Here is a 26,276-nt window from a genome sequence, read left to right on the forward strand (position 1 = left end):
ACTCTTGTTTTTAGAGAAGAAAACTGAGACCTAGAGAAAACAAGTGCTTCAACCAAGGTCCCACAGTTAGCGGGTGCTTGGAATTTAATATAGGGCCACCCTCACTGCAACATTCTTCCATTTCATTGACTATAAATTTGGATAGACAAGCCTTTTCATTTATTTTACCTTGAGTTTCTCATAATCTTTTTTTCTAAAAGGACAATACAAAAAGGAGAGAGGAAATTCTCTGCTGGCTGTCACTAAGGAAAAGGAAGGTAGAAGGCACCCAGTAGCCCTGGCTGTTGTCCTGTGTGTTGGAATAGCAAAACTAAGCCTTTGTGTTGCATTGAAGCCAGCGACTATTACATAGCCATACATATGCCTGGGGATAAAAACTCATGATTGATGCAAAATCTGCAAGTACAATTATTCCTTCATTCCAATCCATTAGGCATTTCCCTACCACCACCCTTCAGGTTCCTTTTTGTCTTTCTTATTCTTACTACAGAAAGTGTCCAGCACTGAGAATTGGGGGAAAAGGAAGAGGGGAGATACAGGAAGTGCCCAGGAGGAAGGGAAAAGAGACCCCAGCAAATGACTTTAATGTATAGAAACGCTGTTGGTATCTCGGTCTAGAAATAAATTCATTGTCTGACTCACAGCACCTGCATGTTAATTTTTGGTAATCTCACCTCCTCACTGGAACAAAAAATTTGTCCCCATCATCACCTCCTCTCTACACTCCTATCCACCTTCCTAGGAATCTTGTTTTCCTTCACCAACCTATTTCCTGTAATTGAAAGAAAAGGATAGGGAATCTCTTTGTTTTATAGACGAGCAGTTTGTATTTCTTTACATAGGGGAACATTATAATTTTGTAGCTAAAGCTCTAATACAGTATATAATAAAGATTAGATGCCGAAAATATTTGTTAGGTAGATTGATTGGATTTGGTGATGAGTTTAGTAGTCATTTTTTGAGTACCTACCACTGGTCAGGCTTTGTAGAAGGGGAGAGAGTCCCTGTGATTAAAGAACTTACTGTACTTAATGGAAGAGAAATACAGGTAAAGAGTAAAAACAGTGCCACCTGATAAATGTCATTAAGAGACAGGAACAAATCTCAGTGGAATCATTAAAGGGAGAATGACAAATTCCGCAGGGGAGTCAGGAAAGGCTTGAAGAAGTATTAGTGCTAGAACTGAATTTTAAAGGATAACTAGGACTCAGGATCATATATGAAAAAAAGCTTTCAGGCTGTGTAAAGACTTGGACATTACAGGAACTTGGCACATTTAGAAGTTCAGTGTGGCAGGAGTATTGAGGGAAGTGGCAGGAGATGGTATAGGGTGGAGCCAGAGTTTGAAAAGTCTTGTACATCATACTGGCGAGCTTGGATTTTATTCTGTGGGCAGCAGAGGCTTTCAACCTGAGAAGTAGCGGGATCAATTGTTTTTCTTTTGAAGAAAGGAAATCTAGAGATGATATGTATGATGGTCTTGACAGAGAAACTAGTTGGAGAGCTATGTCAATAGCCCCAGTGATGTGAAGAGGATTCTCAGTGGGAGTGGAGATAGGGGACCCAAGACAGATTAACAGGAGAAAAAACATTTTAATGTGTATACATTGAGGTCTCATAGAAAAGGGTCCCCCAAAGTAACCAAAGAAGGCTGTTTATATATCATTTTTAGACAAAGAAACAATTATTTGTGAAGATTTAACAAAACAAAGGGGCTTGTGCTAGGGGTAGCAGACCAATGAAGAATTAACAATTCTTAGCCTTGAATCCCCCGATCGTGGTGCTGAGGATGCATTCTATCCCCCTGGTATAAGGAGGATACGTTCACATGGGAGATTTATTTCCCTCTTTCAAGGAGAAAGGTCGGCGTCAGAGTGTTGTTGTTTTAACCATTTCCCCTAACTGGCTGTTTCTTTCAAAACTTTAATTCAAAATAACCCATATGCTATTGAGGCACATTTTGGGGGCAGCCGGCCCTGAACCCCAACAGTGGCATGTCAGTAAATTAATTTGAGAACACAGATTCAGGTAAGGTTTTCATTTATTCAACACACCTTTCACTGATTCTTCCGTGCACCAAGAGTTGCTTAGGAACCTGGCATGAGATGACTGAGAAGTAGTTCCTGCCATCAAGAATCTCAGTGCTGGGCAGGGCGGATATGGAATTCAAAGTTAATTACATCGGGCTTCCCTGGTGGCGCAGTGGTTGAGAGTCCGCCTGCCGGTGCAGGGGACACGGATTCATGCCCTGGTCCGGGAGGATCTCAAATGCCGCGGAGCGGCTGGGTCCGTGAGCCATGGCTGCTGAGCCTGCGCGTCCGGAGCCTGTGCTCCGCAACGGGAGAGGCCACAACAGTGAGAGGCCCGCGTACCGCAAAGAAAAAAAAAAAAAAAAAGATGTTAATTACATTGTGGTAAATGCAGTAATGATTAATAATGCAAACTTTTAATCTTAAAGGATAACTAGGACTCTCTAAGGGTCATCCATGCTAGCCACCTGACTTAGTGCCTTCAGGCTGCTATAATATAGACTGGATAGCTCAAACAACAGAAGTTTATTTCACACAGTTCTGGAGGCTGGGAAGTCCAAGATCAAGGTCCTGGCAGATCCCGTATCTGACTAGGGTAAGGACTTTCTGGTTTGCCGATGGCTGTCTTCTCATTGTATCCTTACATGGTAGAGAGCAGAGAGAGAGAAAGTAAACTCAATTTTTTTTTTTAAGGGATCGTAATCTCATTTGTGACAGCTCTATTCTCCTGACCTAATTACTTCCCAAAGGCCCATCTCCTAATACCACTCACACTGAGGGATTAGGATTTCAACATATGACTTTTGGGGGATACACACTCTTCTAAATATTTTACATGAACCACCTCTTTATATCTTTATAGCAATCTTAAAAAGGAGGTGCTATTATTATTCCCACTTTACATGTAACAAGGTGAAGCACAGGAAGATTAAGCAGCTTGTCCAAAGTCATAGAACTGGTAGTGCTGGAGTCAATATTTAACCTCAAGAAGTGTGGCCCCTGAGTCCATGCTATTGAACACTAAACACACTTCCTCTCTGATGGAGGCATATGCAGGATATTCTGTGCGTGAAGGAAAGTGTGTTAAGAATTTTATTTTGGATGTTAAGTTGGAGCTGTAAAATATCAAAGTTTATTTTTCACTGGAGACAATTGGATATTTGGATTTAGAGGCTGGAAACTAGATGAAAGCTATAGACATAATTGAAATTTGCATATAATTAAAGCAATGTGAGTGTATTTTCAGGGCAGAGTACTTGGTCCATGTTTAGAAGGCCCTAGTCTGGGAACCTAACACACAGTGAATGGACAAAGGGTAAGCCAACAAAAGAAAGAGCAGGAATGGCCACAGGATTACTAGACAATGGAGAGAGTTGAATACAGATATCAGGATAGAATTTCTAGAAAGAGGCAGTGAGGGTGAACCATGCCAAGTGCTACAGGGAAGTTATGTAGGACTGAAAATAGGTGGTTGAATTTAGCAACTGGAAGGTTATTATTGATTTGGGTCAGAAAAATTTTTGTTTGAAAGTGAAGATAGCCATACTATAAAAGGTTGAGAACAGAAGGTCATGCAAAAAGTGATTAATAATTTCTGTTTGAAGAAGGTAATTTATAGAAGAATGTTATAGTTTGTTAATGCCAGATCATCAGACAGAACTTGGGGAATAGTTTTTGAGAGGGAGGGAATGCAAGAGATCATTGCAGCCTCCATTCTTACAAAGGAACAAGTTAGCCTGAGGATTGGGGGTAGTCAATCACAGTGTCTGTTTCTTATACTTCAGTTCCATCAGAAAGCCACTTAGCAACATATCCATGATACACATTCATTCATTAACTCCTTCATTCTCATTTATTCAAAAACGCTATTAAGCACCTGTTGAGTGCTAGGTATGTGCAAGTGTGGTATGTGTTCAAAGGGTTGGAGGAGGAAGTGAGTGTTAGGAGGGAAGGTTGACATGGGAAGCCTGCCTGGCATATAATGTTGATCACAATATTATAAAGCCAGAGAGAGCAAAAGGACATTGCTAGTTCACTCAACTGTGTCAAGTCCAGTGGGGCTAGAGTATATAAGGATTCATGGGACACAGCATTATTATTGGCAGAAGAAGGAAAGTCCAAATCAAGGCATGATGATGGTGGTTAGCTTGGATCAGACTTTATTTTTAAAAAATTCAAAACTCTATATCCACATTACTATGTTTTAGGATAAGTACTAGCAATATAAACACGTTATCACGTTATCTTTCTCTCTCTGAAAATCTGCATAACATCATATTTATGAATGTGAGATGCATATTCCATACAAAAGTAATTTTATTTTCAAGTTTTAGTGTCCTCAAGTTAATATTTCAATATTTTATCTTTTAATCTTTCTTATTGAGAACAGTTGTCCACTGTGTATGAAGATAGCATTGTTTCCCATGCAAAGCTGCTGGTTGAGATCGTTCAAGGAATAGCAGATTTCTCATTGGATCTTGAGCAAGTTCAGGTGATGTAACTGCCTGTGAAACAAATGTACTGCCATGTACTGGGGAAACAGCCTACATTGCAGTGAATGCAGCTCTATGAACTCTCTAGAGCAATCATTTTTCAGGAAGAAGAGTTGAAAAAAATAAAGGAAAAAAATGTCATAAAAAGGAAAAGTAGAATGAATGGAAGTCAGAGAAAGGCTAGGGAAGGAGGAAGAGGGAGAGGGGTCAATAGGAAGTCCTGGAAGAGGAAGTGCAGGATGAGAACCTCTTTGTTATAGTTGGCTTCAGCACTACATATTTGAAAAAACATGAAGCGCTTTTTTTGTTTCTGGTTTTCCTATTGTGGCAGGTGGTATGTGAAGTGTTAATTTGTTGTAGATTAAAACTTGAGACACTGAACAGCATGTATTGTTTCATTTTCCTGTGACACCCCTTGCCCCTAAAGACAGAAAACAGGGGGATTCATCATTTGCTCTAGGACAATCAGCACAAAACGACAGAAAACTAATACAGGATTTTCAGCATCTAATGCAAACTGTGTATGCATTTGTATGGTTTAGACATGAGAAGGATCCCTGAGAAATGTGGAGGAGAAGGGAAACTGACATGTTCTTTAATGGGGTCATCTTAGAAGCTGCTTACCACAGCCCCCATTTGACAGTGGGAAGAAAGGTGCTTCAGGGTGTACTCCTAGCTTCATGAGACCTTCTCACAGAGCATGACATGCACCACTGCGATTTTGGGGACACAATGACAGGTACCTGACTTCTGGGTTGGTTGGTTTATTGATAACTAAGAGGCTATGTTGGGAGCCAGTCTCAACTTCAGCAAAGGCGGAATGAATGATGGAAGGGGAAGATTTCTTGAGATGACCCCACTCAAGAGGGCTTTCAGCCAGGAATGAGGGGAACACTTCAGAAAGAGTTTGGGGTTGGATTTCCAAGTGCAAATGCTGAAGATGAAGGGCTTTACTTTGTAAGCTGTCAGTCAGTTGGAAGAAGGCATTTCCAACTCGTGTTGGAAACTCATCAAAAGTTTCCATTAAGGCAGATATTTCTGAGAAATCCATAAAAGCATCTTATGAGAGAAAACCCAGAAGACCACATTAAAATCCTTAGGACCAGTCTCTTGGGACCTTTACTGACCCCTAACGTCTCTGTTGAACCCCATTTACACATTCTGAAGAGGCCTGAAACTAGAGCCAGTAGGAGAGAAACAATAAGCCAGCATATTTCACCTAAGATAGAACCAAGATGAGAGGTAAAGATGTCTTTAATTGGCAAAAAGTTGAGAATATTAATATTGGATTTTGTTGGTCATGTTATTAATTACATATTATTCAACAACTAGTGTTAAAGGGAAAGGTAAGAGAAAATAGAATTGTTTTCTGTTAGTATCCTACCAAGTCCACCTCATCCAATAAGTCGGTATTCTTTTATAACATCAGTATCTTATTTTACATCTGAAAGGCAAAAAGAGTGGTATAATGAAAAGATCTCTCAAATTATAAAAGAAGAGATTGGAGTTTGAGTATCAGATTTCATCATTAGCTATGATGCCTCTCTGAGCCTTAATTTCCTCATATATAAAACAAAATCATCATTTCCCTGTCTGTTTCACTGAGCTTTTCTAATTTCTAGTTTTAGATTGTTTTATTTTTAATGTACTGAAATCTGTTGGGAAAAAATCCTGTCTATGATGCCATTTTAGACTGTAAAAGTATTCAGTGTAGTTATTATATCTCATCCATTACTCTCACCTTCTAGTCCCTGTATATGTGCTCTTCATCCATGAACCTACTATATTTGTTTTTTTGTGGGAAATTGGACCATACTTCTTCATTGTGTCTTGTTTCTGCATTCTGCATGTGTCATCTTTGATTTTGTTGAGTTTTGTCCTAAATTTTAAAAACTACAGCAACTTAGCCATTTACCAGGGGCAACAATTTTATATATATACTGATTAACCTCTGATTAATCTCTAAACACCTGGCATCCATTTCTTCCCTCTTCCGACCCCCACCCTCTCCTACTTCGCTCTCTTCCTCCCTTCTCTCTGTCTCTTTCTCTCTGTCCTTCCTCACTCTTGACTCCTTCAATATTCAACATTACCTCCTAAAGGATTGAGAATGTCATCTGGAAAGATTCACTCCCCCCAATCTCTTCCTTGTCTACTTTTTTTCACCAAATTGTCCTGATTCTCCTTCAAAGTGATTTTGTAATCTATTTGTCCATCTTCTCACCTCACTATTATACTTTTGTATCTTACCTAAGTTATTACCACAGATGATAATAGACTTTCTTATCTCTCAGTTTTCATACTCCAATATGTACTGATGTGATATTTCTAAAATGCACTACTAGTCCTGTCATAGCCTGGTTTAAAAACTTCGTATTTTTCCACATTATATTTAGGATGGTTTCCAGCTTCTTAGCATGCATGACATTTGAGGCTGTTTACAATATGACTACTATTTGCCTTACCAACTTCATTTCTTGTCATTCTCTAGCTTCTTGTCAGATCGTTTCGCTCCTTTTCCCATGATATGCTACATACCTTCACATCTGTTGGTTTTTCCTCATGCTGTTCCTTCCACCCAGGTCCCAGTTGCCCATTCTTTTCTTATCCAGTTGTTAAATTCCTCTTCCTCATATTCTGGTCAAATATAAAATATCCAATACCCTCCTTTACCAAGCTTTTCATATAACTTTAAGCAAAATTAATCACTTACAGCTGTGTTTCAATACACCTTCCAAATCCCCATTTCTCTTTAGTTGGTGATCTCTGTGTTTCCCTAGAGATCATCAGAGCCTGCAGACTGAAAATAAGTTTGTTCATCCTTTTAAACCCTTATGGCAAAGGGAATGCTCTGAGTTAGTTATTAAAATAGCTGATGTATTTTTAGGGTTTACTATGAACCAAACACTGAGGGCTTTACCTACGTTTTTCTTTTTTTAATCCCAGCAATACTCCACTGTTAATTTCCAGAAGGAAGAGACTTGGTTTATTCATTATAGGTACCCCAGCATTTGGAACAGTGCCTGGCATCTGCAGATGCTCAAGAATTCTTTGCTGACTGATGGAATGAAGTAATGAATGAACAAAACAGCTCTGCAAGGAATGGACTATCATAATTCCCATAGGGCAAATAAGGGACATGAAGCAAGTAAATTTAAGGGATTTGATTGTTACGCATAAAATATGTTGTAGTTGAAAGCACGTCTGCTAACACCACAGTCAACACTTTTTAAAAAAATTGAGGTAACATTAGATTATAACATTATATAAGTTTCATGTGTACACATTATAGTTTGACTTCTGTATACACTACTGTGTGCTCACCACCAAAAGTGCAGTTTCTATCCATCACTGTACAGTTGAGCCTCTTTACCCATTTCACCCTCCCTCTACCCCACTTCTCCTTGGTAACCACTAATCTGTTCTTTGTATCTACATGTTTGCTTTGTTTGGTTTGTTCATTTATTTTTTATATTTCATGTATGATTAAAATTATACAGTATTTTTTTCTCCTTCTGACTTATTTCACTTAGCATAATACCCTCCATCTACGTTGTTGCAAATGCCAAGGTTTCACCATTTTTATGGCTGAGTAGTATTCCATTGTGTGTAAATGTCTATACATAAATATATATGGACATTTATATATATCTCACATCTTCTTTATTCAACAGTTGAATATCTGTTGATGGACACTTAGGTTGCTTCCATATCTTGGCTATTGTAAATAAAGCTGCAATGAACATAGGGTTCAATGTATCTTTAAAAATACTGTTTTTTATTCTTTGAATAAGTAACCAGAGTATAATAGCTTTTTAAACTTTAAAACAATAGTGCTCTATCCACCTGGGCTGGGAAATGGCAATTATTTTAGAAGCAGCATTTGGAAAGGAGGCAGCACAGATATCAGTACCTACACAAAGCAAAACAAACAACAATAAAAGATACCACAACACTGCCACCAACACTCTAATCAGGATAAAGAAGATGTGGAAGATGTAGAAAGAAGAAGATGGAATATTACTCAGCCATAAAAAGAATGAAATAATGTCATTTGCAGCAATATGGATGGACCTAGAGATTATCATACTAAGTGAAGTAAGTCAGACAGAGAAGGACAAATATCATATAATATCATTTGTATGTGGAATCTAAAAAATGATATCAATACAAATGAACTTATTTACAAAACAGAAATAGACTCACAGACAGAAAACAAACTTATGCTTACCAAAGGGGAAAGGTGGGGGGAGGGATAAATTATGAATTTGGGATTAACAGATACACACAACTATATATAAACTAAACAGTAAGAACCTACTATATAGAGCACAGGGAACTATATTCAATATCTTATAATAACCCATATTGGAAAATAATCTGAAAAAGAATATATATATATACATACATATATTATATATATATACATATATATATCTGAATCACTTTGCTCTACACCTGAAACTAACACAACCTTGTAAATCAACTATACCTCAATTTAGAAAAAAAAAGAAGTGAGATGTAATAGCTGCAGAGATTTTCAAGTGAATTTAATTAATGCCCATCAAAATTCAAAATTAGAGCAATGAGTGAGTAGGATTTCAGATACCGCTGCTACACCAAGGGAAGGTGCTTTGTAATTCATAGGATTCTATGTATCAAGTAAGGATCTGTGTGTCAAGTAAAGGCTGGGCTTTATGATAAAAATAGGCATTGTTCTTTCCACTGCAGTAAAAAATGTTTAATTACATTTTAGCCATATACAATAAATACATAAAAGATATATCTAATTATGCCTTCAAATATTTTACTGTTTTATACTCCTCAAATACTAGGATTTCCAAGCAAACTAGTAGAAACATTGCATAAAAAATATTATCTTTAAAAGGAAGAACCTATCTCACATATTTAGAGGTATTTGAAGTTTTCAGAGTTGAGTGCTATAAAAAAGAGATTTACTTTAAATTTATTTTAAAAAGCATGGAAAGCCTAGTTGCTTATCAATAAAGTGGATCCCAGTGAAAAGCTATATTAATCAAGAGATAAAAATAAGCTCCTTAGATACTGAAACTGCCAAAACGTTTTTGAGAGGTGCCAGTTTTGTTATTCTTCTTTAAACACATTTGTGCCTTCAATAGCATAGTAGAATGATTATGATCACAGCTCCAGACCCAGAGCTGCATTAGATTAAATCACAGCTCAGTCACTCAATGGCTGTAGTATTTCCAACAAGTCACTTAACCTCCCCGGGCCTCAGTTTACTCATTCGTGTAAAGGTAATAGTATAACCTCTACAGGTTGTTGTGAGGATTCAATGAACTAGAAGGCAAAGCACTTAGAGTAGTGTCTGTCATATGAAATCAGTTAGTAAATTTGGTTATTATTGTTTTTGAAGGGGGGAAAATCAAGAGAGAAAAAAAATGTAGTTCTCATAACAATCCAAATCTCAGTGTCTGCTTTTTCCTACTCAGATTTGTTTATGCATTAACAAGTGAGATAATTTTACAAGTGAGGCACCGTGAAAGGTAGTGGGCATGCAGAAATGAATGCGAAGTGGGCCTTGTCCTCAAATGACAAGCCATACAGACTCAACAATCTGTAGTAACATCGGCACTCAGAACGGTTCGGAACTGTTTACAAAACCTCCATGAAATTCTATCTGCTGACATGAAAATAGCATTCCATTAATTTTGATAGTACTCTAATCTTTTCTCTCTTTTTCATAGCAGTCAGTGAAATGGGAAGAACATGCACTTCCTACCTGCTATCAGCATTGTTCCTTATTTCATTCATATCTCCAGAATGAGGGGGCACTTAGCCAGGTCTCTGAATAATGACTCTCAAAGAACCTATGTAATAGTCTTATACTAAAATCAGGAATTTTGTCATTTCAGAGCAAAAGTTGGTTGTCTCTTCAAACTTTCAGCAATGCAGGTTGGGAAGCAGAGCCTATATTCTATGTAATGCCACCAATCTTGCAATTTAAACTTGGAAAGTTTGATGTGTGAGTCACGTTGGGCTTTTGGGTAGCGGCTCTTGGACTCTGTCAAAAGGGTGGCTTTCTCTTACCTGAAAACACAGAGGTAGAATTTGGTACCTCAGTAGAATTTGGTGCCTCAAGTCCAAGTCAGAGGGTTTCAACGGTGTGCTTTGTTCTTCTATGACAGGCCAGATCTTGAGGACATTTTATTGCATGAACCAGGAACTAGGAACTTATGTAACGCTGGCCAGGGACGCATTTTTCACAGCTCATCATAGCTTGTCCACGTCATACTTAAGATATTGCATGTTAGATTTGCTTTTGCCAAAATGTTGTTTTCTCCTCTCTGCATCACCAGAATTGTATTGTTTCAGGACTTCCTCTATGGTGTTGGGATTTTATATAGTATCATAATTTTTGTGCATTCTGTGAATTTTAAACTTGGTTACTTTGTAGAATAAGGGCATAGGGAATGTTGATGCAAAATACACTAAGGACATCCAAAATTCTCCTTCACCCGCAAAATGATATAATCACACATGAGGTCTGTATAAAAATTCTTTCTACAGAACAGGGAGAGGTCTTGCATTTCACATTTAGCTACCGCTGAGAATATGCTAAAAGCTTTTTCTCAAACTGTCATTTCTACAAATGTCAGGCTTACAGACACACCATGCTCCAGAAACTCACTTTAATTTTCATAATAACTAAGAGCTTGTCACGTGCTAAGTCTTTGGAACTATTTTCTACTCAATTCTGCAGTAAAGAAAACAGGAAGCTCTCCCCAAGCCTCTTCTATTTTCCTCTCCATGTCCCACAATCAAAATACACTATTTTATATCACACAAAAAATGTTTTGAGTATTTTAGGTCTCCTATGATACATTATTTTGTGTGATTTTATTCCCATTTTTAGAGGCTTCTTTTGCCTTGTTTCTTAATAGCAGCTTCTTATTAGAAACATAACTCTGTCTCTCTCCTGAAAAAGCATGAAATTTCTGTATTAATATTTATTTTGCAAAGGAAAACAAGGTATTAAGGAGAGACTATGCCAGCTTTACATGTGGATAATGTCCAGAATCTTATGTATAAGTCATCAGTTTCCATGTAGTTTTGATATTTTTCTTCTTATGACTTCTAGAGAACACTGGTTTAAAGATTAGGTACCTCCTCTTTCTTCCTGGGGATGAAGATTAAATAAGGAGCAATATTGATCCTGAGTTTGTATTTCTGAGAATTTTAAGGCTTTATGCCCTTAATTAAACATTGCCATTAGGGGAACAGATACTCCTGAGTTACAGGTAATTATGCACAAGTGGTTTTATTTACAAAGCAATAGGTGGCGTATGTTTTAGGAATGTTACCATGACATTGCTTCTCAATTCCTGGTTTGAATCTCTTCAGTATCTTCAGTGACTACCGAGGGACCATCTGCTAGCCCATCGCCTATAACCAAAGTCTGGCTCCTGGGAAAAGGTGAACCACCACAAATGGGACAGCCATCAGTTGCAGATGGCATTCATAGACAATATAGGTATTTTAAGAAGCCATCTGATGAAGGATCTTGGCTTGGCAAGCAGATATTCTATCCCAGTAGTTTGAATCTACAGTGAGTGATGCAAAGAGTCAGGGTCAGAGACTACACCATTCCAGGGGCAGTGGAGGTGGCAGCAGCATCTTTTTTCAGTGGCAGCAGTGGCAGCAACCCCCTGCTGTCCAGTGTCATGTTACATTGTGACAGTGGTGGAAGTGACAATGTTAGTGTCATTCTCACCAGCTTGTTCTGAGGCCTGAATTTGGTGGTGTTTCTGGCCACTCAGTTTTCCTTTAGTTCTTTAGACTTAGCTTAAAACTTCACCCAGCTCATGGATTCTGGAAACCAGCCAATATACTTGTAACACATTCATTTCTGCTAAAGGAATATTGCAACACGTCGGAGCAGGTCTACTCAAACAATCTGCGGTGAAGAACCAGATTATTTTAATCTGGAATTTTTAATTCCAAATCTGTCACAGATTGATCCTATGCTGTATTAAAAGGGCGGGAACTATATTACCAGGAAAATGGAATTAAGAAAAAAATACATAGAAAATCCTGAGCCCCACTTTTTATTACTAGATTCATCAGACCTAAAATTCAATGTTGCAGTAATGTTCAATGGCTGTAAACATTGCTTTTTTTTTTTTTTTACATCTTTGTTGGAGTATAATTGCTTTACAATGGTGTGTTGGTTTCTGCTTTATAACAAAGTGAATCAGTTATACATATACATGTGTTCCCATATCTCCTCCCTCTTGCATCTCCCTCCCTCCCACCCTCCATATCCCACCCCTCTAGGTGGTCACAAAGCACCGAGCTGATCTCCCTGTGCTATGCAGCTGCTTCCCACCAGCTATCTACCTTACATTTGGTAGTGTATATATGTCCATGCCTCTCTCTCGCTTTGTCACAGCTTACCCTTCCCCCTCCCCATATCCTCAAGTCCATTCTCTAGTAGGTCTGTGTCTTTATTCCTGTCTTCATTTCTAACTGGTTACTCTCAATTTCTGTGCTTTTCTCACTGTCCACCAGAAACTGGCTGTTCATGGACTGGCAGACCACCATTCCATTAGTACTGTAGTGAGAGGACAAAATTTAACACTGAGCCTGAAACACACTTCTAAATATTTAACAAATGTGAAAGAAAGAGGGAAAGGGATAAGGAGGAGGGGAATAACAAGTAAAGAGAGGAAGAGAGAAAGTTGAAGAAGCATAGGATTAAAAAAGTTAAAGGACTGGAACCAAAACTATAATAGACATTGATAGGCACCTGAGACAGAAGAGTTCACTAGTACCCTAATGAGATGATTGGGTCAGGATTAATACTCAGTGTGGTTATGTAGTTATATCTAGAAATATATCTACATCTTCCTACTATCATCTTACTTTGGTCTCCCAAAATGTACACATTTTATTGTCAATTGACACATGACTTTAATTCAGAACAACTCCCAGCTTCCCCAGAATCTCTTCTCATGTATTTCTGGGAGTTCTCACCTTGTGTCTCATTCATGCTTATGCTCATGACTAGATATGGTGGGGTATTTTCATTAGAAATTTATGCATGAGGAAAAATATATCCTTGGGAGAGTAACTATACCAACACAAGCCTGATCCAGCAACCAAATCTCAGATGGGTAGAACTAACAAAGCTGAGAACAGTTATGCCTGTTGCTTATGCCTGGGTGATTGTTTGAGTCCTAGAAAGAAGATTATAAGTAAAAGTTAAAAGTCTCGTTTAGTAAGCACAAGACATTGTGAAATAAACACAACACTTTGCTCCTCTTTGAAAAAATGTGCAGGAAAGCATTCTCCTTATCTTTCCCCCACAGAATACTGTAAAACTTTGACACCTTGAAGACTGGGTACACAGTAGGGGTGACTACTACAGGCAGAGATATTCTGTGGGTCCAGCAATGTCCAAGAGAAAGGAGAGAAGTGCTCAGATTAATGGTACTCTTGACTGAGGTGGGGAATTCCAGCTGAAATAGCGTCTTCCCATTGATGAGACAAGTAAAATGATGAGTTTGAGTGGGAGAAGAGAAAAGAAATAAGGTACATCAATAGGGGCTGACCAGACTTGTTTGTAAACCTACCCACTGAAGATTAGAACATAAATAGATGGGGTGGGGAGAAATTTGTCCAAGTTTCTCATTCCATGGTTTTTGGTTTCAGTGCCTTTATCTGTCTATCTATCTATCTATCTACCTATCTATCTATATATCTACCTATCATCTAAAATTTTATTTTTAAAGTCTTATATTAGAAGACTGACAGATATTATTAAAAAGAGGTCTTTGAATTTTGTGGAACCAACTGATATACACAGTCAACATGCCATGTGTAGAGTGGGAAAATCAGGGAAGCAATACAATGTGCATGGCGTACCTTGCAAACCAGGTTAGTTAGCATATGCTGTTCCTTATACATACAAATATTTTGTCTTGTAATGTCCTAGATAATTACAGTTAAAACTGATTGAAACATACATGTAACCAAAGGGCCTGGCAGTCTGAACATATACTGGTACTGAGACAGGTTTGGACATGCGTGATCAAGTAATGGTGACATGGGCTTCCAGGAGGCAGTTTTCATGAAGCAGTTTGGCGTTGCCCTTAAACTCTGACAAAAATAGTGTAGGGGAAAAAAGGTGGCCCCAAAATGCTAAACACGAGGAGAAATCCCTAGTCATTATAACAATCGAAATATCTCCTCACAGATTCCCAAATGCCTCCTTGAAGAAACTTTTATTTCTCCTTTATTCTACATATCCAGCTCTCTTAAGAGACAATGTGTAAATCTATGATGTTTAAAGATTACTCAATATGATGATAGTTAATACTTATTGAGCACCTATTCTATGCCACCATTGTGCTAAGCCCAACACCTACATATTTCATTTATTTCTCTCAGAAAACTTTAAATTTCATGCCATTATTTTATTCATCTTACAGTTGAGTAAACTAAGGTTACAAATGTGAGGTAAATTGCTTAAATCCACACAGCTGGCAAGTGTTTACATCTGAATACTGGATATCAGAGTACATAACCTGTAAAACGATCTTTAAAGGACAATATACTTCACGTAACATCAGTGGGGAAGATAAGGGCTGAAAAGGGAAAAGCATCAGAGCATTCCTTTCAGATGTTCCTTGAGTATACATACACCTTTACCAAAACACATGCTTTTAATATGAGCTGGGGATACTTTGCTGGTTTGAGCTTCAGGAAACCAGTAGGGCATTGAAGTTATGAGAGCAGAACTGGAATATAACAGACTCTATTCAAATTCTGGCTCTTCTTGATTTTAGGCAAAGTTATTCAAACTGCTTTGCTTTCATTTTTTTTCACCTGTGAACCTAGTAAGGGAGAGAAAACTTAAACTAGTGGGAAAACTATGACTGAAAGTCACAGCCCTGAGACATAGGACCTTAAAAGCCTGAGACTTAATTGGAAGATTATAGAATGCTCCCTCTCCTCCACGTCTTACCACCATTCCAACAGCACTCTGGTATAACAGGGTGGATTACAGCTGAAAGAGCTGCAAGCCATTCTCCCTGAGGTGAATTTAGGGAATCTCAAATAAAGAGGGGAGACAAAAATCAAAGACATTAAGGGAATTTGAGGTCTCTGACACATAACTACAGCAAACATTAAGCACAGCTGAACTTCTAGCACAGTTAACATAAATTCTTATATTAAAGTTTATTTACCTCAGTTCCTATTACCCAATTACAATATGTCCAACTTTCAACAACAACAACAAAAAGACTTAAAGGTATGGCAAAAAATAAGAAACATACAATTTGAAGAGACAGAGTGATAATCAAAACCAAACTCAGATATGGCACAGATAATGGAATTATCAGATAGAATTTTAAATAACCATGATTAATATGGTAAGGTCTCTAATGGAAAAAGTAGAGAACATGCAAGAATGGATGTGTAATGTAAACAGAGAGATGAGAACTCTAAGAATCAAAAGGAAATGCTAGAAAGCAAAAGCATTATAACAGAAATAAAGAATACCTAAGATGGGCTCATCAGTAGATTCAACATGGCTGATGAAAAAATAAGAGAGCTCAAGTGTAGATCAACAGAAAGTCCTCATTTTGAAATGCAAAGAGAAAAAAGAATGGGGAAAAAACCCAGAACAGAACATCCAATAACACTGAGACAACTTCAAAAGGTATAACTCAAGTATAAAGAGAATACCAGAAAGAGAAGAAAGAGAGAATGGAACTGAAGAACTGTTATAATAATAATGGTAATATTAAGGTAATAATGATGGTGAATTTTCTGAAATTGATGGCAGACACCAAAACAGGAAGCTTAGAGAACACCAGGAGGTAAATACAAACAAACAAACAAAATTATCTAGGTATATTCTATTCACACTTCTTTAGAAAATTATGACAAAGAAAAATCTTGAAAGAAACCAGAGGAAAAGAACATCTCCATATAGAGAAACAAAGCTAAGAATTACAATGGACTTCTCATCTGAAACTATGCAAGCAAGAAGTGATATTTAATTATTGAAAGAAGGAAAAAAATTGAGTATTCTATATCCAACAAATTCACTCAACAGGGAAGGAGAAAAAAAATTTCTCAGTGAAACAAAAACTGAGGGAATTTTCAGCAGACCTCTCTGCAGGAAATATTAAAATAATTTTTTTTAAATTTTTTTTTAATTAATTAATTTATGTTTGGCTGCGTTGGGTCTTTGTTGCTGCATTTGGGCTTTCTCTAGTTGCGGTGAGCAGGGGCTACTCTACATTCCAGTGTGTGGGCTTCTCATCATGGTGGCTTCACTTGTTGTAGAGCGTAGGCTTCAGTAGTTGTGGCTCACAGGCTTAGTTGCTCTGTGACATGTGGAATCTTCCCAGACCAGGCTCGAACTCATGTCCCCTGCATTGGCAGGCAGAGTCTTAACCACTGCACCACCAGGGAAGTCCTAAAAGAAATTCTTTAGGAAGAAGAAAAATAATATAGATCAAAAACTATGATCTACATGAAGAAAGAAAGACCATTGGAGAAGGAAAAAAAAAATGAAGGTAAAATAAAATCTTTTATTAATTGATCAAAAAAAAAACTGCTTGTTTTTACAATGCAATAGTAAATAGTTTTTACAGTAATAGTAAAAATATATTGGGTGACTATTACATATGAATAAATGAAATAAATTACAACAACGTTAGAAGAGACAGGAGGAAGGAATTGGAAATAATTAATTATGATACCTGCACTAGATAATAAAGTAGAATAGGTCATTTGAAGTTTGACATAGATTAATTAAAAATGGATACTGTAAGCTCTAGAGCAACCACTAAGTTAAAAACAAAAAGTTTAACTGATACTAAGAAAATATAATGAAGTCATATAAAATTCTTAATTAAAACCATAGAAGGTAGGAAAAGAGGGGTTAAAAAAACAAACAAGAAAAAGAAGCAATGGATAGAAAAGAGTTGCAAACATAGTAGATATAAATTCAAATACACATAATTACTTTAAGACTTAAAAGACAGAGACTGTTAGTGTGGATAAAAAACAACACCCAGCTATGTGTCACCTAAAAGAAGCACTATTTAACCATAAAAACTTGTGTTAAAAATATATATGCCATGTTAACCCTAATGTTTGAGAAATGCTAAAATAGCTGTATTCATTTCAGACAAAATAGACTTCACAACAAAGAAGGGATAAAGAAGGGCATTAAATAATGATAATGTGGTCAATTCTCCTGAAGACATAACAACACTAACAAGAGTGTGTGAAACTACATGAGGCAGAACTGGGTGAGACTAAAAGGAGAACTAGACAAATGCACTATTGCAACTGGAAATTTCAATATCTCTCTGTAAGTAAATGACAGATAAAGCAGGCAGATAATTAGGATATTAACAACCTAAACATCACTATTTTTAACTTTACCTAATTGGCATTAATAGAATATTCCATTCAACAACAGCAGAATACACATTCTTTTCAAGCTCGTGTGGCACATTCCCCAAGATAAATTACATTCTGAATGTATATTATGGTAATATAGACCTTAACAACTGTAAAAAATAGAAATTACAGAAAATATATATTTTAGACCACTATAGAATTAAATTAGAAATCAATAACATAAACATAACCGGAAAATTCCCAAATATTTGGAAATTAAGCAACACACTTTAAATAACACATTCATCAAAGAATAAGTCTCAAAAGAAATTTTTCAAAATTGAAGTAAATGAAAATAGAAATACAAATATTAAAATTGGTGGGATGCAGCAAAAACAATGCTGCATCCCACCAATTAGGGAAATTTATAGTATTAAATGCATGCATTTAAAAAAAAAGAAAATCAAACATCAATAATTTAAGCTCCCACCTTAGGAAACTACACAAAAAAGGGGAAATTTAGCCTAAAATAGGCAAAATAAATAATATAAAAAGTATAGGAGAAAATAATGGAGAAAATTAATGAACCCAAAAGCTGGTTATCTGAAAATATCAATAAAACTTATGACTCCAGCCAGCCTAATCAAGAAAAAAAAAGAGAGAAGACATAAATTGCTAATATCAGAAATGAAAGCGGGGTTATCATTACTGAGTCCATGGAAATTCAAGGAATAATGGAATAATATGAACAATCTGTTATGTTCATACATTTGAAAACTTAAATATATGGACCAATTTCTTGAAAGCCAAATGTATAAAAACTTACAAAAGAAGATATAAATAACTTTAATAGCCCTATATTTATTAAGGAAATTTAATTGATAATTTCAAACCTTCCAAAATGCAAAACACCAGGTTCAGAGGATTTCACTGGTGAATTCTACCAAATATTTAAAAAAGAAATTAGCTCTCTGCTCCTCTCCGTTCGACAGACGTATCTTTCTTGCAGTGCCAGCTGCGTCCCTGAGACAAGATGGTGAAGGTGGGAGAGAACGGATTTGGCCGTATCAGGAGCCTGGTCACCAGGGCTGCTTTTAACTCTGGCAAAGTGAACATTGTCTCCATCAACGACCCCTTTGTTGACCTTCATTACATGGTCTTCATGTTCCAGTATGATTCCATGGCAAGTTCCATGGCAGTAAGGCCGAGAACGGGAAGCTTTCATCAATGGAAAGGCCATCACCATCTTCCAGGGGTGAGATCCTGCCAACATCAAATGGGGTGATGTTGGTGCTGAGTATGTGGTGGAGTCCACTGGTGTCTTCACTACCATGGAGGAGGCTGGGGCTCACTTGAAGGGTGGAGCCTAGAGGGTCATCATTTCTGCCCCTTCTGCTGATGCCCCCAGGTTTGTGATGGGCATGAACCATGAGAAGTATGACAACCACCTCAAGATTGTCAGCAATGTCTCCTGCACCACCAACTGATTGGCCCCCCAGCCAATATCATCCATGACCACTTCAGCATTGTAGAGGGATGGGCTACATCCTGGGCTACACTGAGGACCAGATTTTCTCCTGTGACTTCAACAGTGACACTCACTCTTCTATCTTCGATGCTGGGGCTGACATTGTCCTCAACGATCATTTGTCAAGCTCATTTCCAGTTAGGAAAATGAATTTGGCTACAGAAACAGGGTGGTGGACCTCAGGGTCCACATGGCCTCCAAGGAGTAAGAGTCCCTGGGCCACCAGTCCCAGCAAGAGCATGAGAAGAAGAGAGGTTCTCAGCTGCTGGGCAGTCCTTGCCCCAGCTCCAACCACCAACACATTGAGAGTTTCCCAACCTCCGCACAGTTTCCATCCCAGAACCCCTGAAGAAGGGGAGGGGCTTAGGGAGCCCTACCTTGTCTTGTCATGTACCATCAATAAAGTATACTCTTTGCAGAAAAAAAAGAAAGAAATTATATCAAATAATACCATACTTCACAATCTCTTCCTGAAAACAAAAGCAGAAGGAACACTTCCTAGCTCAATCTATGAGGCAAGACATTGCCTTTGATGAAGATTCTTTGCTTGAGCAAACTTAAGTCAGGCTCCTGAACCTTCTCCTAAGCCTATTTGTACACTTCTCTATAAAATCCAGTTTTAGCAAGAACCCTGCTAAGTCACTTTAACCAGAACTCCCCCACCCTTGAAGTCTGATTACCAATTTTAAGACTACTATAAAGCCATAGTAATTGGTGAAAGAATGGACATATACATCAATGGAACAGAATAGAGAGGCCAGAAATAGATCACACAACTGTAGTAAATTAGTTTTTGATAAGGGTGCAACGATAACTCATTGGAGAATGAAAGTATTTTCAATAAACGGTGCTGGAGCAATTGGACAACTATATGCTGAAAATTAACCTAGATCTTATGTCACACAAAAAATTAACTCAATATGGACTGCTGATCTAAATATAAAATGCAAACTATGAATTTTCTAGAAGAAAACAAAAGAAAGTATATGTGGCCTTGAATTTAATAAGTTTTTAGATATAACACCAAAATTACAGTCCATGAAAGAGAAATTTTGATTAAGTTGGGCTTTATAAAATTTAGAAACTTCTGCACTGTGACATGCTTTGGTAAGAGAATGAAAAGACAAACTACAGCCTTGGAGAGAATATTTGTAAAAAGTATATCTGATAATGTACTTGTGTCCAAACTATAGGAAAAAAAATTTAGAACTCAATAAGAAAACAACCCAATGAAAAGATGTTTAAAATATCTGAATAGACACCTCACCAAAGAAGATATGCATATAACAAGAATGCATATAAAAAGATGGTCAACATCATATGTCATTAGGGAATTGCAAATGAAACCATAATGATATACCAATGCAACCTATTAAAGTAGCTAAAATACAAAAGAACTGCTGGTGGAAAGGCAAAATAATACAGCCACGTTGGAAGACAGTATACCAGTTTCTTTCAACGCTGAACCTAGTCTTACCATACATTTCAGCAATCACACTTCCAGGTATCAATCCAACTGATTTGAAAACTTTTATCTACACAGAATTCTGCACACCAATGTTTTCAGCAGTCTTATTTATAATTACCAAATCCTGAAAGTAACCAAGGATTACTTCAGTAGGTAAAATGATAAATAAACTATGGTACATTCATACAATGGAATGTATATTCAGTGATAAAAAGGAATAAGCTATCAAACCATGTGAAAACATAGATGACTTTTAAATAACAAGTTGTTCAGATCAAAAACAAATGGAAACCAGTCTTGAAAATTCCCTGCTCAGAAAAAAACAGTTTAGTCATACAAACCAAGCTTAATTTAGCTTCGTTTGCAAGACTAAGTTGACTTGGGTCATTTCTCATTATGCCTCTGGAAATCATAAGAAAAATTTAGATATCTGAAATAAATAGATATATATGTATGTGTAACTGAATCTCTTTGCTGTGCACCTGAAACTAACACAATGTTGTAAATCAACTATACTTCAATAGAAAAGAAAGAAAAATTTAAGCTGCTTCCCAAAATGGATACGAGGTAATCACTAGCCAATTCCCTATCATTTAAGAAAATTCTAATATTATAAACAATCACTGTGAAGAATAAACAGTCACTGCTTCCCACTGTGTAAACTGCTTTGTAACAATATATACTGAGCCTCACTCCATGTATTGGTTTGCACGCTCTTGGTTCATGAATTGTCTTTGTTGTGTGTGCAAAATAAACTTACTAATTACTACTTCTGTGATTCATTGGTTTTACTTCTGTTATTTATGAACTTTTGACAAAATTAGAGAAGGAAGTTTATATAGAAAAGGTTTCATCATTGATGACTCATTTATATGACATTTTAGAATAGGCAAAATTGTAGAGGCAGTAAATAGATCAGCTGCTGCAGGAGTTTGGGGAAGAGGGGCTGAATAATTGAAGCCCACAGGATTATTTATAGTAGTGAGACTATTCTTTGTAACACTGTAATGGTGGATGCTTGGCACTCATACATTTGTCAAAACCCACAGAGCAGTTTGGCACAAAGTGTGGACCTTAATGTATGCAAAAAAAAATCATTCAGGAGGTTGGGGGTTTCCTGTGATAGAATGAAAAATGTGACACAAGACTCTAACTGTATTAAAAATATATGACATACCCTCACTGAATGGAGTGAGGGAAAGGGTGTTGCCCTAAGTAACTTGGGAAATGAAGGGAAACTGTGAGTAAAGACAAAGGAACTACACAGAAGCACTGTGTTCTAGTTAATAAAGTTGTTTTCATGAGGGTGCAGATTAACAATTCTGAAAGCACTATATATGTATAGTGGAATTGAACAAATAGGTAAATGGATGGTGTTTCTCACTTTGAAGTGGGAGTTTATAGACGTGCAAGGGAAAAGGCTAGAATGATCCATTTGGTAATGGATTAGAGCTGGAGACATCCATATGAATTCATGTTTAGATTAACATAGATAAAGATAGTTACATACAGGGATAATTATAGATGTGTATATATACCTGGACAAGTATATACACATATATTTCCATACTCTGTCATCTCTCAGGGCCTAAAAAAACCCTTCAGTAGTAACAAGCACATCTAACACCCAGATCTTGGTTTCTAATACTATTCTTCAGTAAAAGGAACCAGAGCTCTTTGGAGAAATGACTGACTCTAGGGCTGGGGCAGGGAATATACAAGGTGAGTTAACTGACAGAGCTCTCAATGACTCAAGTGGAAATTAAATAAATTTTCATGAGTCTATAAGTGATTAAAAAAATAAATACTTGGGAGAGAATAGACAAATCTGTTCATATATATTTCAAATAATTTATGTAGATATACCACTGATGATGAACGGGAATACAATTCTCCACTTCTTCAATGTGGATTTGGCATACTGATTACTCTCCAAATAGTACAGTATTGAAAGAGGGAAAGGTGGGAAACATAACTATACAGTATAGAAACGTTAGAAACACCACTTCAGCCAGACGATCAAGGTTAATATCCACAGTGATGGGTCATGTTTATAGTATGTACCCAATAAATGATGTGATAATAATAATACTTTACATCTGTGTTCTCTCCCCAAGCCCATTGCCCCAGTCTAATTCTGAGAAATACATCAGACAAATCCCAACTGAGGGACATTCAACAAGCTACCTGACCAGTATTCCTCAAAACTCAAGGTCATCAAGGACAAGAAAAGTATGAGGAACTGTAACATCCATGAGGAGACTAAGAAGACATGACAACTAAATGGATTGTTATATCCTAGAAAAAGAAAAAAAGGATATTAGGTAAAAACTAAGAAAATCTGAATAAATTTTTAACGTTAGTTAATAATAATACATCAACATTAGTTCATTAATTACGACAAATGTACCATACTAATGTTGGATATAAATATAGAAGAAACTGAGTCCAAAATCTTTCTACACAATTTTAAAATCCAAAATTTCTTAAAAAAATGTTTTTAAGATTTAGAATAATTTCATTTGGTGGCAAAACATTACCTGTTTACCATCTTCATTTATCCCACTTTAGTGTAAATACTTATGTATTTTAATTTGGAAATATTATTGTATGATTGCTCTAAGCCCTTCCAGAGGGGTTACAAAATATATGGCATATGTATCCTATTGCCTTTCTATAATCCAAAATATTTGGACTTCCAGAACTTATTTCTCCCCGAGGGTTTTGGTCAGTAATTATGAATTTTCAGGGTCTATTCCATTGCATTATGTGAGAATCATACAAGATAATTCACATGACAGACTTAATCCAGTACCTGCCACATAATATACATCCAGTAATAATTTACAATTGTTATCATAGTTGCATTTTCTAACATTCCGTGAATTAAACAAATTTTCTTCTCTGTAGCCTAAAATCCTAGGTGGTCTCAGCTCTTTGGAAACGTTGGAGGAGATCTGGTACCTAAAACCAAGAAATATACTTTGCCAATGAGGACCCATTCCCACAATTTTATATACCTTCATTATGTGGACATCAGACAGATATTGGCTTGTGTCCATGCAATTTAAGCCTCCTTGCCATTGATCGGATCTGTGTAATAATGCGATCGATTAGTTGCATTGTGCTGAGCTGAAAGATGTCCCAACACTGTGGCTTAATTTCCAGCTCACAAATTATGCTTTCTTCACAGATTTTAATGTGCTTTCACATGTCCTAATCCTAAATCTGTGAGGTAAAACATATGTCATCATGGTCTCTCTGCTCTTGTTTTTAGTGATATAATTGTGTCCTAACAGCTCTTCTTTCCCACAAGAGTTTTAAGTGAATAGAAAGCAGAATGAATCCATCTCGAGATCATCACCTTGTTTTGGTGGTGATCCAGGTGGCACCAGATTTATTTTCATTTAGAGATAACCAAACACAGTGAGGACATACACATTGTTGTCCTTTTTTGGAACCTGACTCAGATGCTTCCTTTGCTTCCTGTTTGGAAGCCCTGGTGGTCAGGGGGACTTGATATTGACCCAACACCCACACTTATCATCCAGTTGCCAAGAGTGGCCTGACTAGGGGACAGATTTTCCACATGTTTTTGACTGAACGTGGCAGTCCTGGTGTGCATGATTCTTCCTGCTCTGAAAACAAAATTCCTTTATTATGACTCTCTTTTCTTTCTTCCTTTGTGCTGATTGCCTTTTCACTATTTTCTCTGGTTTGCTATCTTTCCCTTGTTATTAAGTCACATTTTGACTTTAGGGCTCCCTCCATTCGGGAGTGAGCCCCCTTCAATATTTTCTTTTGAGAGAAGACGTTCTCTGGGAAATAAGGGTGGGTGTTGACCTTATTTCTTAAAGACTGGTTAATTAGAGAAGGTCTAATTTTCTAATTGAGAAACTGTGCCCTTCAGACAGTTTTAAATGAATTATACAATTTTTTATTGTATTGGCTATACATGTGTATTACAGTAATAGAGAAGTTATTCACCTGGAAGACCAATCGCATGTCCATGTCTGCAATGTGAGGCCACAATGGTTTTAGCAAGTTGTACATGGAAGCAGAGGAAGGAGCAACTACATGGATTGCTTTTAGTCCAATGGCCATAACTCCTCCTTCTCTATGCCTCTTAAGCCCCTCCTCTATTCGATAGTTGGGAGCCTGACATTTTACTCAGTAGAACTTTAACCTAGGGCTTTGACACCTGTTATAAGTTATGTATTATTTAGAGTGAATGTGAATCTGAAAGTAAGCTTTAAAAAGTAGAGGAAAGAGGAAGTAAGAAGACATGGGGGCCTGAGTTGGTAGAGGTGGCATTGCCAAGAGTGAGGGAGGAGGTAATGGAAGGAAAGTTGGGGACGTAAATACCTGACTGCTTATTTTAAAACATGATGTCAGTCTACACTTCTGAAATTACCTTTGTTATCTGGCAAGCTTTATTTTTCTCCCACTTTCAGCTAAAAAAAAAAGTATCTGTAAGCCATCCCAACAAGGTCTGTTTCTGAAAGCACAGATTATTGCCTTTAAAGGGGAAAAAAAAAAAAAAAGACCATTACACTTGTAAGTGGCCTGAAAATCTTCAATGTATTCAAAATTGTACCAGTAACTAAACCTGGGTCTAGACTTCAAATATGTGGACTGTTGACTATTATCAGTTTGGGTACATCTGGAGCTGCTTCAGTGATTTGCTATGATTATTCATTATTTTCTCTCTGTTCCCTTTTGGGTACAAAGAGGATCTTAGCTTTTTCCCTGTCTTTGATCTTAGTCTCCTCTGCAAATAAGACTACATGTGAAAAAAAAAAAAAAAAGAATTTCTGTAAAAGAAAGAGTTGTCATCACTGCTAAAATCACATAAATAGTTAAATTAAAAATTCAGTCAATTATCCAGATAATTCATGTGAAGGAGCACCTTAGTCTTTGAAATTATTAGGTTAATGGCCATGGTTCTTTTCATTTTCCAAGAATAGATAAATTGTGGTGCCTGTTATAAAACTTTAATGCTCTTTTTTCAAATTTAACATTTCCTGTCAAAAGATTTTAGTTATGGATTAAAAAAGTCATACACCAAACCATATGATAAATTAAATTTGGTGATTTAAAAACTGAAATGTTGCTGTGATGGACAGATTGTTTAACAGGAAGATAAGATTTTGCCAACGCAAGAGAGAGGTCCCATGAGCATCTTTTTGGAAGCAAAGCATCTGTTCAGTTGGTTTATTTTTCTTCTTTTTAGATCTACCAAAAAGTAACTTTTTCAAGTGAAGTTCCAAGAGAGCTCTTAAAGGTCCACATCTCTGTTCATTTGTCCTTTGGAATTTCTGTTAATTTTTAGAGGGGATTCAGAATGGTCT

General features: G+C 36.9%; 2 long non-coding RNA genes and 1 pseudogene across 2 annotated transcripts in view; all 3 read left to right on the forward strand.

Moving 5' to 3' along the window:
• The window catches only part of LOC117203798 (uncharacterized), a 153,078-nt gene that overhangs the window by 62,452 nt on the left and 64,350 nt on the right, over positions 1-26,276 (forward strand). The window lies entirely within an intron of this gene.
• LOC125961582 (uncharacterized) lies at positions 12,596-17,132 on the forward strand. Its single transcript, XR_007472454.1, has 2 exons — positions 12,596-15,985; positions 16,422-17,132. It is a non-coding gene; the product is annotated as an uncharacterized LOC125961582 (long non-coding RNA).
• On the forward strand, positions 18,476-21,694 carry LOC117203799 (glyceraldehyde-3-phosphate dehydrogenase-like; annotated as a pseudogene).

The sequence above is a fragment of the Orcinus orca genome, chromosome 17 (genome assembly GCF_937001465.1).
Source record: "Orcinus orca chromosome 17, mOrcOrc1.1, whole genome shotgun sequence".
Taxonomy (NCBI): domain Eukaryota; kingdom Metazoa; phylum Chordata; class Mammalia; order Artiodactyla; family Delphinidae; genus Orcinus; species Orcinus orca.